Source organism: Zootermopsis nevadensis, unplaced genomic scaffold (assembly GCF_977971745.1).
Source record: "Zootermopsis nevadensis isolate Lab colony 2312 unplaced genomic scaffold, Znev_1.0 Znev_ptg000061l, whole genome shotgun sequence".
NCBI lineage: Eukaryota > Metazoa > Arthropoda > Insecta > Blattodea > Termopsidae > Zootermopsis > Zootermopsis nevadensis.
The window spans coordinates 3,558,353-3,571,397 of NW_028259192.1; the positions used below are offsets into that span (position 1 = coordinate 3,558,353).

Sequence of the window (13,045 nt, forward strand, 5' to 3'; positions counted from 1 at the left end):
CATGTTTGAACACGTACATTTCGCTTCCAAAGCGGATTGTTTTAAAAAATCCTGCTTGCAAGATCATATTTAATGTTAAAGAAACAGAATTATTTTAAATTAATTCAGTAGGAAAAATTACTTACAAGTGGGAATATTGGATATACCTGCCTGTCAAGAGCAACTGCATGCCTTATGCGCCTTCCTAAATTTAATAAAGAACTTTTAAATGGATTCGACTTAAAAGTTACAAATTAGCTTTATGTTTAATAAAGTTGTTTCTCTGAAACGAGAACTCCAAAGAATGGAAATTCTTTTGAAAGAAAATATTTCCAGCGAGGTATGTGTAACACAGCTACTGAATAACTGAAATGGGTCTGACAAACGTTTTGCATAATTGAATTTTCTAACTAGCGAAAGTTTGTTTTTTTCACAGCTCAAAAATGCGCTAAACGTAAATATGTTTTTAAGCCGGTAATATTTCACAGACGCCAAGGGCACAGCGTTCATTTCGCTGTGTTGACCCGAATAACAAATACAAAAACAAAAAATAAAAAGGCAGATTTCAGGTTCTCATGGCGACTATATTTCTGTGTTGTTGCGCTGTGTAGTCTGGTGGATGTTTACCAACGTTTCAGAGGTCATACTGCCTCCATCATCAGGGCGATGAGTATGAAGATTTCTGTCTTCTGGGTTCTTGCACAGTGTAGTCTGGTCGATGTTAACCAACGTTTCGGAGGTCATACTGCCTCCATCATCAGGGCGATGAGTATGAAGATTTCAGTCTTCTGGGTTCTTGCACAGTGTAGTCTGGTCGATGTTAACCAACGTTTCGGAGGTCATACTGCCTCCATCATCAAGGCGATGAGTATGAAGATTTCTGTCTTCTGGGTTGTAGCGCCGTGTAGTATGGTCGATGTTTACCAACTTTTCAGAGGTCATACTGCCTCCATCATCAGGGCTTGGTTAACATCGACCAGACTACACAGCGCAACAACCCAGAAGACAGAAATCTTCAGACTCATCGCCCTGATGATGGAGGCAGTATGACCTCTGAAACGTCGGTCAAGGTCTACCAAAGTACACTGTGCAAGAACCCAGAAGACAGAAATCTTCATACTCATCTCCCTGATAATAAAGGCAGTATGACCTCTGAAACGTCGGTCAAGGTCTACCAAAGTACACTGCGCAAGAACCCAGAAGACAGAAATATTCATACTCATCACCCTGATGATGGAGGCAGTATGACCTCCGAAACGTTGGTTAACATCGACCAGACTACACAGCGCAACAACCCAGAAGACAGAAATCTTCATACTCATCGGCCTGATGACGGAGGCAGTATGACCTCTGAAACGTCGGTCAAGGTGTACCAAAGTACACTGCGGAAGAACCCAGAAGACAGCCATCTGGAAAAACGCCTTTCGGCTTGCTTTCCGGCTAGGACTCAAGGAACTGCAGCTGCCTAACGATGCATTTTATCTGATCTGTTCTGCTGCGATGCAATGGAGTACCGATGGACCACGAAGTAAAAGAGAGTACTTTTATTTTTCGTCTTTCTAACCTGTCAGCTGACCTGGCACGGCTAACACGGTCAACTTTGACGCTTCGCCACTACTGGGAACTGCAGTTTTTAAATGTAAGGGCTACAGAGCATCAGTTGGAATGCCAAGAGCGGATATTCACGTTCGTGCAGTGGATACATTCCTTCCTCTTTATCACTCGTGACAGAAGGGAAATAGGAAATGGAATTTCCCTATCGACATTGTCTGTACATTTGCGGAACGTGGAGTGGAAGAAATAAAGAAGAACGATAAATGCATGAGGACGCCGAAGAACAAATTGTCGCAGTGAACACATCTTTAAGAAGCTGACTTGTACCCTAGAGAGAATAGTAAGTTCAGGGGCCCAACAAAACAGAGACTCTGGAAACAAGCTCAGACGACAGATATCCTCAGTGCCATAACACAATTCACATGCAGTCATACAGTGGACAGGAATAAAGGTTACATTAACATGATACAGGGGTCTGGATATTATTAAGGACGTGTTAAGGTACTTAAAGAAATCCTTACAAAACGCGAATTTCTTTAAACTATCGTAATTTCTTTTTTTTATAGCATGGAACACGATTTATAAACTCGGGGTAAAAGTATTACAATTTCGGGAAAATGTACCCAAAAGAGAATACAAATTTTGAGGTAAAACATACAGAAGTTCAACCCCACTAACGCATATCTATTAGCAGGCTCTACCATAATCTGAATTTAAAAAAAATTCACAGAACCAAAATCCATTTTCACGAGATTAATTTTGATATTATCTTCGTAAGAACATCTAGGCTTCCTGTTTTCACCCGAGCAACAGTGCAAACGATGTGAACCTCTTGGTTAAATACCACATAAAGCCCTAATATATAAACTAGAAAGTTTATCGTTTGTAGTTTCATCTAAATTCTTCTCAGTCCACTACTCTTGGGTCAAAACGCTTATAATAACGAAACTGCAAAACATAACGCAACTGATTCTTGTAAGATTTGAGGTTTTCACAGCGGTGAGTATGAAGATTTCTGTCTTCTGGGTTGTTGCGCTGTGTAGTCTGGTCGATGTTAACCAACGTTTCAGAGGTCATACTGCCTCCATCATCAGGGCGATGAGTATGAAGATTTCTGTCTTCTGGGTTCTTGCGCTGTGTAGTCTGGTCGATGTTAACCAAGCCCTGATGATGGAGGCAGTATGACCTCTGAAACGTTGGTAAACATCGACCAGACTACACAGCGCAACAACCCAGAAGACATAAATCTTCATACTCACCGCCCTGATGACGGAGGCAGTATGACCTCCGAAACGTTGGTAAACATCGACCAGACTACACAGCGCAACAACCCAGAAGACAGAAATCTTCATACTCATCGCCCTGATGATGGAGGCAGTATGACCTCTGAAACGTTGGTTAACATCGACCAGACTACACAGCGCAACAACCCAGAAGACAGAAATCTTCATACTCATCGCCCTGATGATGGAGGCAGTATGACCTCTGAAACGTTGGTTAACATCGACCAGACTACACAGCGCAACAACCCAGAAGACAGAAATCTTCATACTCATCGCCCTGATGATGGAGGCAGTATGACCTCTGAAACGTTGGTTAACATCGACCAGACTACACAGCGCAACAACCCAGAAGACAGAAATCTTCATACTCATCGCCCTGATGATGGAGGCAGTATGACCTCTGAAACGTTGGTTAACATCGACCAGACTACACAGCGCAACAACCCAGAAGACAGAAATCTTCAACTGATTCTTAGGTGTTCAAGAACATTTATTTCAATTGAGTTTATTTCGCTCCTTGTAATGAACTGACGGAATGCTTAGGCAGGCGCGTGTATGTTATATTCCACACTCCAACCGACACACCAACGAACAGTAAGTCCGGGCTCCAATACGACACTCGATCTCCTTGTGTTTCGCCATGCAACAGACGTATTTGAAATACCGAACAGAGAACTGCAATACCGTGGACAAGGTGAAGTTACAATTTGCATTAGTTATTTCAAACGCACTACTCGATCGCTGTATGTGGTTACCATTTGATGGCAATGCTTAAGTATGGATCCTGAACTACCAATCGAGCAGATTCCAAAGTGCTATTCGAGCTGTGTCCTTGCCGTCTGACAAGAGATGCTCGGCGCACTGTGTCAGCTACGTCAAGCCGAATGAACAGCTCGTCGTTAACCACGTACGATACCACAGCGTCGCTATCAGTCAATTAGTGTTGACGTAAGTGTTAGAAAGCCACAGACAAAAGCCATAACACATTATTCGTGCCTTGAAGGCAAAACATAATCAGTTTGTTAGGTCTTGGCTGAAAGCTTTCGTTATCATTTCAGAGAACTCATTATCTTAGACTCTCTTATCAAATTTCAAATAACATATTAGCAAAGTTTATCTGCAGTAGACATATGTCACAATGTAAATTGCATATATCGTATTCAAAAACGAAACATAATTTCCCAATACTATCAAAGCTTTCAACTGATTCAAAGGTCAGTGAAATATAAATTCATATTGTGGTTGGTCGTACAAACGCCCTTTACGCCAAACGTTATCAGCACAAATGAAATTTTCACGACACTGGAATAAACATGAAAACCGAAACTATTCCATTTGTGTGAAATTTGGTTTGTCACAGTAAGGACATCGTTAAATTTGTATGCTTGAAAACAGAGGATCAGAAAGATTACTTGAACCTAAAAGAGGGAGTAAGACGATAAGGGAGAAAAATGCATCCTGTGGAGCTTTAAGACTCGTACTGTTCACAGAATGCATAAGGAAAATACCACTAGTCATAACCAGCCGCTAGATGGTCTTTTTTAAAATGGGTAATAACGTTTCGGGTGTTAAACCCTCATGAAAACGGTGTCAAAACCTTCGGGGTTCATAAAAAAGGGAGAAATTTCTACTCGTAAGCCATTTTTTTTAAAACGCCGGAACATTTTATTCCATTGCTTCAGATAAAGTTATCAAATTAAATGTTCATACCCATCGCGCGGTCGCCATATTTTTCCTTTCCATTTAAGCTGTGAAGAATGAAGCTCAGAAACGTAGGCAACGTAATTTGCTTCCAGAAGACAAATATTCGCGGTTTTATCACAAAGAAATCTGCCGCTTAGCAACATCGCTCAAGCACTCAAGTGGCCACTTTCTTAAAAAAAAACGTGTTCAGTCTTTCTTTTGACAAACGTTCTTCTGTCTAGCCGTGCCCTTGCAGATATCAACACGACCTCTTCACCTTAAAGATACAAAGTACAAGCCACAAAGTGTCCTGTGCAATAACAAAAGTGTACACACACGGAAATTAAAAACACATTATGACTTTTATGTTAGGTTACTTATTATTTGTCACAAACAACATAATGTAGAAGGAAAAGTGGAAACAAATGATAAAATAGTGTACAAAGCCATAACTGTACCCGAGTCTCCGTAATTGCGAATACGTACTGACAATGCGAAGGTCGCTAACATTATTAAACCCAGGAACCTAAACTGTGTTGGCGAAACCAACATTTCAAGCTGAGCGTGAACTTCGATTATTCGTCATTAAGGTTCATTATCGTGTTCATAATAGCGAGCTACTGGAACCTACATAAATCACCTGAATCCTGTCCATGTGGGAGACATAGCTTAATATCATCTTACATGTTTCCCTGGGACCCGTTCCCGTCAAGTATTCCAACTAAATTTTCTTACCAATTTCTGGTCTCCTCGCGCGATGAATCGCCCTGATGATGGAGGCAGTATGACCTCTGAAACGTTGGTTAACATCGACCAGACTACACAGCGCAACAACCCAGAAGACAGAAATCTTCATACTCTGATGATGGAGGCAGTATGACCTCCGAAACGTTGGTAAACATCGACCAGACTACACAGCGCAACAACCCAGAAGACGGAAATCTTCATACTCTTATGATGGAGGCAGTATGACCTCCGAAACGTTGGTTAACATCGACCAGACTACACAGCGCAACAACCCAGAAGACGGAAATCTTCATACTCTGATGATGGAGGCAGTATGACCTCCGAAACGTTGGTAAACATCGACCAGACTACACAGCGCAACAACCCAGAAGACGGAAATTTTCATACTCTGATAATGGAGGCAGTATGACCTCCAAAACGTTGGTTAACATCGACCAGACTACACAGCGCAACAACCCAGAAGACAGAAATCTTCATACTCATCGACCTGATGATGGAGGCAGTATGACCTCCGAAACGTTGGTAAACATCGACCAGACTACACAGCGCAACAACCCAGAAGACAGAAATCTTCATACTCTGATGATGGAGGCAGTATGACCTCCGAAACGTTGGTTAACATCGACCAGACTACACGGCGCAACAACCCAGAAGACAGAAATCCTCTTAATTTACTACAATTGGTAATATCGATATGGCGGACAAACAAACGTCTGAGGTGGGACCAACACTAGCGCCACTTACAATAATACAATAAAATTTAGAAAAAATGCAAAACTTTCATACAGTGATTTTTTCTAAAATTTAAAACAACAGCATGGCATCTGCATAAGACGAAACATTTCACTTGAAAAGATTCGATCCCACGACCACGTACACACGCAGCAGAACTAACTCGCATTATATCGCGTAGTTACTAATTCAAAGTGCTCAAAGAAGGGATTAAGAACACGTGATATATACAGTTCGAAAGAATATTTTCATGACTGTACATTAAATTTACTGATCTGTTTGCAATGCAAAGTCAAGGCCCTCTGAATTGAAGCTGTTTTCTTAACTATCAGTTTCCGACAGACAAATTAACAGACAAAGAATAAAAAACGAATGGTGAAATGAATTTTGGTTACAACTGTATAAAATATTAGCTCGTTTCTTTTGTCAGTATGCAAATAAGTAGGTGAGAGTGAACGAATAATTCTTCGCCTGCAATCTACTGCTACTCTCACGTGAATGTTTCGTACGTGCGTGATGATTCTCTTCTATTTCAGCAGGGAACATTCGGAATTTGCAGATAGAAAGAAAGTCTTGTCAACGGTCGAAGAGTTCGTAGACCGAGTTGCAAGGAGTGATATAAATTCGAGGAAAATCAATTTGGACAACCGCCATAAATCACACGTAGAGACCAAGTCACGATTTAGGATACATTTGGCAGGAAGTGTAATGTATCCAAGGCACAAAAGACGCGTAATCAATGTAACGTGATGCCAGATTTCACTTCGTGTTATATAGAAGTCGCCTGGACCGTCTGGTAGAGCAATATTCTTCTTGCGTGACACCTAAACCTGTCAAAGACGAATCAATTCATTGCGGAAATTAAAGGATGGACTTCTAACACGTGACAGACACGAAAAGTCAAATCATGCTTAAACGTCAGTAAACAAGGGGTCAAGGTGAGACATGAGGCTCTAGGGGCAGTAAGGATGTCGATGGTCTATTGCAGTGGTATTCAACCTGGGGTACGCGAAGACATCTTAGGGGGTACGTGAAATTTAAAAAAAAATATTATTTTATGATAAACACTGAATAATCAGTAATGTAATTTATTTAATTTATTTTAGATGTAGATTATATACTATGTATAACTTGAATTGTACACCAACAACTTTGGGGGTAGAAAGTTGAAGAGAAATTATATCTGGGGGTACGTGAAGACATCTTAGGGGGTATGTGAAATTTAAAAAAAAAAATTATTTTATGATAAACACTGAATAATCAGTAATGTAATTCATTTAATTTATTTTAGATGTAGATTATATATTATATATAACTTGAATTATACACCAACAACTTTGGGGGTACAAATTTGAAGAGAAATTATATCTGGGGATACGCGAACAAAAGAGGTTTAATACCACTGGTCTATTGGATGGTAACGTTGTGGACTAGTAAATGGATAAGAGTTTTAAAATAATATCTTCTCTACCTTCACAGCCCTGAAGTAGATAAAACGTTACTCCGAAGCATTGGTATTTACCTACAACTACAAATATCGTTATATTACATGTGACACACAATTCTGGAAGACAACCCCGCAAGACTCCAAGAGGCCAAGTGAACGGAAAAGCGTGGAATGAACAGCTTCTGTGGGCAATGTTGTGTCTGGATTCCGCGGCACAGAAACATCTCCTCTCAATCGGAACGGTATTTCAGAACACGTGTCCTTTTCCGACGGATGTGCTAAAGTCAAATGCGACAAGGGATGCAGGCAAAGGAAGGTATTTGGACCTGAAAGGGGGAGACGGATCATGGAGAAAATTGCATAATAATGAGCTTCACGGCCTTTACTCCTCACCTGAAATTGTTAGGGTGATTAAATCGAGTAGGAAGAGGTAGGTGGGACATGAGACATGCGAGGGGAGAGGAGGAATGTTTACAAGGTATTCGTTTGGAGGCCTGGAGGCAGGAGACCGCTGGGAAGACAAAGACGTAGGTGGGAGGAACGCATTAAGAGGTAGGAATCGATGGATGCAACTGACACAGAATAGAGTCCAATAGCGGGATTTCGTGAACACGGTGATGAACCTTAGGGTTCTTTGAACAAATCGTGTAAGAATCGACTTCTCAAAGAATATCCTGCACCACAGAGTGAGTGAGTGTGAGGGATGCAGGCATGGAACAAATAAATAATGACGACAAAGAATAGAATTCAAGGATCAAGTAGGATTTGAGATTCTCACGGCGGTGAATTCGAAGATAGGTATGTTTTTGGTTGTAGCGCCGAGTATGGTAGAAGTTTACCAACATTTCAGAGGTCCTGACTGTCTCCATCATCGGAACGATGACTCATGACGGAGGCAGTTAGGACCTCCGAAACGCTAATAAACATCTACCAGATTACACGACGCGACAACGCAGAAGACAGCCATCTTAGAATTAAAGAATTTATTGCAAAGCAACTGCAAGTCAGCTCAGGGCCTGAATTAACTTCAAGGCGTGCAGAACGTCTGGAAAATTATTATGGCGCGGTGCGTTCTGTAGTCCCCGAGGTTTAGAAGTTGAGTACACGAAACTGTAATCAAATGCATGTGAGCCGGACGGATGGAAAACGGGCAGAAGTTAGACGATAAACTACGGTGGAAAAGCGACAGCCAGCGTTGCTCAAAATGTCTTTGTGCGGGCCGTCTCTCCGGACATGTTGGGTGAGACGGTAATCTTTCTCGTTGTATGACATTACTTTCTTCAGACTCACAACCGTGTAAAACCTCAAATCCTACGTAGCAATTTGTCTTAAATATATATGACAACAAGTGAGTAATATGTTCTTTAAATGGGGAAAATCTCCCGGAACTAGTTTATAGTTTTTTTCATTTTCAGGTCCATCCTTATTTCTACGCATGCCTTATCCGATTTCCATTCCCCGCAACGACCAAGTTCGAACATCTGCAGTTACAAAGTCAACAGCGTGTTTCAAATCATCCGTGTCACCGACTTTCACACCCGATGTAACCTTTCGACGAAATTCCATAGGTAAGATTCTACACTGAACTGAGCATGGATTCCAGTCCATGTCCTTAGAAAATCCGCATCTAAACTTTCACGGACAACATCTGCGTAGAGAAGTATTTCTACATAAACTTGAGATTGCTTTGTCTTCAACATGCGACAACACATAGCATTCCACCACATAAAACATTATTCGTAACTGTCTAGAGAAGCATTTTCCAACACGTAAGACGTTAAAAAACCTCGGCCACCACACTCCTCTGAAACTTACGCATTACTAGAATTAATTGGATTATTTATAGGCGAAAATCCATCCACCAGGATAATTTTCAGCAAAGAATCAGAGACGCAGTTCAGCGTGTAACACCAGAAGTTCTAAGATTGGAATGCCAAAAGTACTGAAATATCGAATGGGCGTGTTCAAAGCGACTAATGGGATTACATCGAAATTCATCAAGTATTTTTCTTTCGTTCGAAAGATTTGTTGATACGAAAAATTCTTAACGCCACAAAAATAAATCATTTCTAGATTTGCAACAACGGATACCTTTTGTAATCTAGTGGGACGCACTACTGATGATTGTTTTTCCTTCTGTTGGTAAACATTGTCACAAAATTGATGTTATGATAGTGACGTAAAAACACATTACTGGACGAAAATAAATAGTGGTTGATGTTGACAATTGGCGTTTCTTAGATCCTACATTGAAAACTAATTTAAAATAATATATTTATAAGTTCTAGTCAAGATTTAAAATCACATCGTACGGATAGCAAGAATATGTGACGAAAAAAATGTAATGAGATAGTAAAGTTGCGTCATATTGTGATATAATAAATATATATTGTTTAAATCTTGTCCGTCTAATCACAATAAATTCTTATTAAATATTAAAATATTACAATAATTAACATTTAAAATATTCGAAATATTTTGATTTACATTAGACCATCATGATCTAATGTAAATCGAATATTTCGATAAAGAACATCATTTAATATTTTAAATATTTTCAATGTTAATTATTGTAATATTTTAATATTTAATAAGAATTTATTGTGATTAGACGGACAAGATTTAAACAATATATAAAAAATGTAAATAAAGACTACTAAACGAGAGGGTTTATAGAATCGGGAACACCAATGATTTAATGTCATGAAGAATAAATATACCTGCATTTTAATTCTTCTGTTCATCAACTAACCTAAAGAACCACGTAATAAATTTAAAAAAAAAAATTCTCCACAGTTTATAACGCTCACATTATAATGACTGCGCTCGAATTGTTACGCCACTCTTGCATTTCCTTACTTGTTCTGTTTTACGCTGTCCTTTGTCGATGAGTTCCTTGAAGTGGATCGCACCCCTACCTAAGGAGCCCTCCCGAGATTCTAAGGGTTCATAGTTCCAGAATTAACTCTAACATAAAATGACTGTGGTGCCCAATACGTGAAGGCCGGATGGAAAGTCCTTAAGGCACGTTGGCCTAACTGGATGCAGGAACAAAAGACAAAGGAACGAAGCAATGTCACCTGAAATGACTTCTCGGAAAAGCCATTTCGATTCTGCACGCATTCAGATAACTCACTCGGTGCTGCTCACTGCCCCGTCTTTTAAAGCCACAGCGTTTTACTGACTTGCCCCTCTGTTCTAATTAACAAACCTTTTTCGACTGCATAAGGCAAACAGTGTAAAACAGCAGGAAAAGAATGATAAATTTGAAATATGTAAGGACGTGACCTATCTTGAAGTAAATACTGCAATATTTGTTGAAGGAACTCAAGAGTAGTTTAGTCGGGATGGGAGATTCCGATCCGAGATTCGAATCTGCAATCTGTTGAATACGATGGAGTAATAATCGCTAACAAAAGGGGGACTGTCTGAGTGTCCTTGGTATCCAGCAGCGCTACCCTTTGTAAAACGCCCTCTTGTGAAAACTGATACAGAAGCGTCTCCTTCCTTTCTTGCAACAAGACACAAACACTAAAAGGAAATCTATGCATTTTTTCCGTCTCAGTTCCTCTTTGCTTTCAGTTTCTTCTAGGACGATCCCACTGTTCAACTTGGCACAGCCGACGACTCGGGCCATCGAGGAACGGGCTCTAATCAATACACGCTGTTACTACAGGATGACACAAGATCCCATCTCCTGCAACGTTTGTTCTCTGCTTAAATTAAAAAGAAAAATGTCTTGTTCCTGAAAAAACTGAAGCGATTTGAGGCTGTGATTATTGAGATGTTTACTTACACGTTAATCAGTAACAAAAAAAATCATCATATACAGGGTTAGTCTAAATGATGTTCCAGATTTGAAAAAACATCTTACTGGCGTTTAATGAAATTCAGATGCACAAAATTGGTACCGATGGAAAGAGAAACTCTCCAAGTTTATGTTGGTATACTTCGTGGCCGCGTAGTAACACTGTTCGCCGCCAGGGGCGATATGAGAGAAAATGGCTGCCATCGAAGACAGGGTAGCCTTTTGTGTCCTGGATTTCCACGTTCAAAGGTCTGTTATTAGTGTGCAACGGCGTTTCTGAACTAAGTTTTGCGGCAGATACACCCAGTGGGCATACAATTCGTAAGAGGCAGCCATTGAAGCAATCGATCATGATATGCTGTAACGTGTCTGGGAGAAACTCGACAACAGGCTCGATGTGTGCCGAGTTACAAAAAGGGGCTCACATTGAACACCTGTGATGTACTAAAATGAAAAAAAACTTGGAGAGTTTCTCTTTCCATGGGTACCAATTTTTTTGCTTCTGAATTTCATTAAACGTGAGTAGTATGTCTTTAAAATTGGTAACATCATTTAGACTAACCCTGTATTAGGAACTCTGTCACAGAACACGTGATGTACATCTACTGAAACTGGAAGGTGATGTAAGGACATGCAGAGATATTTCGTTATCACGGGAGAAGAATTTTTGTTGAATGGGTTTGAATATGAAATGTAGACTCGAGGATTAACTTCATTTTAGCTACCTGTTCCAAATAAAGTAACAACATTTCCAGCATGTGTGTTCTTGAATGTCGAAGTCCATATGGAAATATGACGTACGAGCTATATAAATGAATAGGAAGTCCTCGGTTGAAGTATTTTTTTCTGAGACGGTCACAAACTTACTTTTATTCGACACAAGGAAAACGAAGAATAAATCCACACAGAATTATAAAAGATGAAACCGAATGTTACGATAAACCATCTGCAAGGGTGTCTTAGTTTGGAGAGCGTCAAGACGCAGTGCCTCAAGATTCTTATAAAATTTCTTCAGACACGTACCACATGTTGACACAGTGTTCCAAACGCATCCGATGATATTTCGCAGTCGCCAATGAAATCAATGTCTCACGACAAGGAAGAAATTTTGTGGTGTTTAAACTTGCCGATAAGTTAAAATTCATTCTGGTTATACGAGGCTCGTCCACAAAGTAAGTTTCCCTGGGGCCGTTTACAGAAACAAAACACAATTTCATGGAAATATTTATTGCAACAGATACAGCAAGTGTCCAGCTATTTTTCAACATATTCGCCACCGGAATTGAGACATTTGTCATACCGTGGGACCAACTTTTGAATACCTGTGTCGTAGAAGTCTGCCGCCTGGGATTGGAACCACTGTGTGACAACCATCTCCGCCTCTCTGTCATTCTCAAAACGCTGACGCTGACCGGACAGGAATTTCTTGAGGTGTAGGAAAAGATGGAAATCACTGGGAGCGAGGTCCGGGCTGTAGGGTGAATGATTAAACACCTCCCAGCTGAACTCCTGCAGGAGACGTGCTGTCCGTCGAGCCGTGTGCGGCCTAGCGTTATCACTGACGGCTCTTCACAGTCGGCGGGAGCTGGAATAAGAACCTCCCTCTTCAACAGCTGCAACGATGCTACTGTGAGAACGCGGGAAGTACCGTTAGTGCATGCGCCATGCTACATCATTGCTCTATCACGTACGCACAGTCGCTTCGCGCAATATAAGGTTTGCTAGCTGTGGGACGAGGGGGAAACGTACTTTGTGGACGCGCCTCGTAGCATCTGCTTCGAATCCAAATCGCCCTACCTTTAACTATCGTGC

The 13,045-nt window shown here is 40.6% G+C and overlaps 1 protein-coding gene across 4 annotated transcripts in view; it reads right to left on the reverse strand.

Annotated features, from left to right (window-relative positions):
• Positions 1–13,045, reverse strand: part of LOC110835936 (uncharacterized) — a 221,932-nt gene that overhangs the window by 128,427 nt on the left and 80,460 nt on the right. The gene's annotated exons all lie outside the window — the stretch shown is intronic.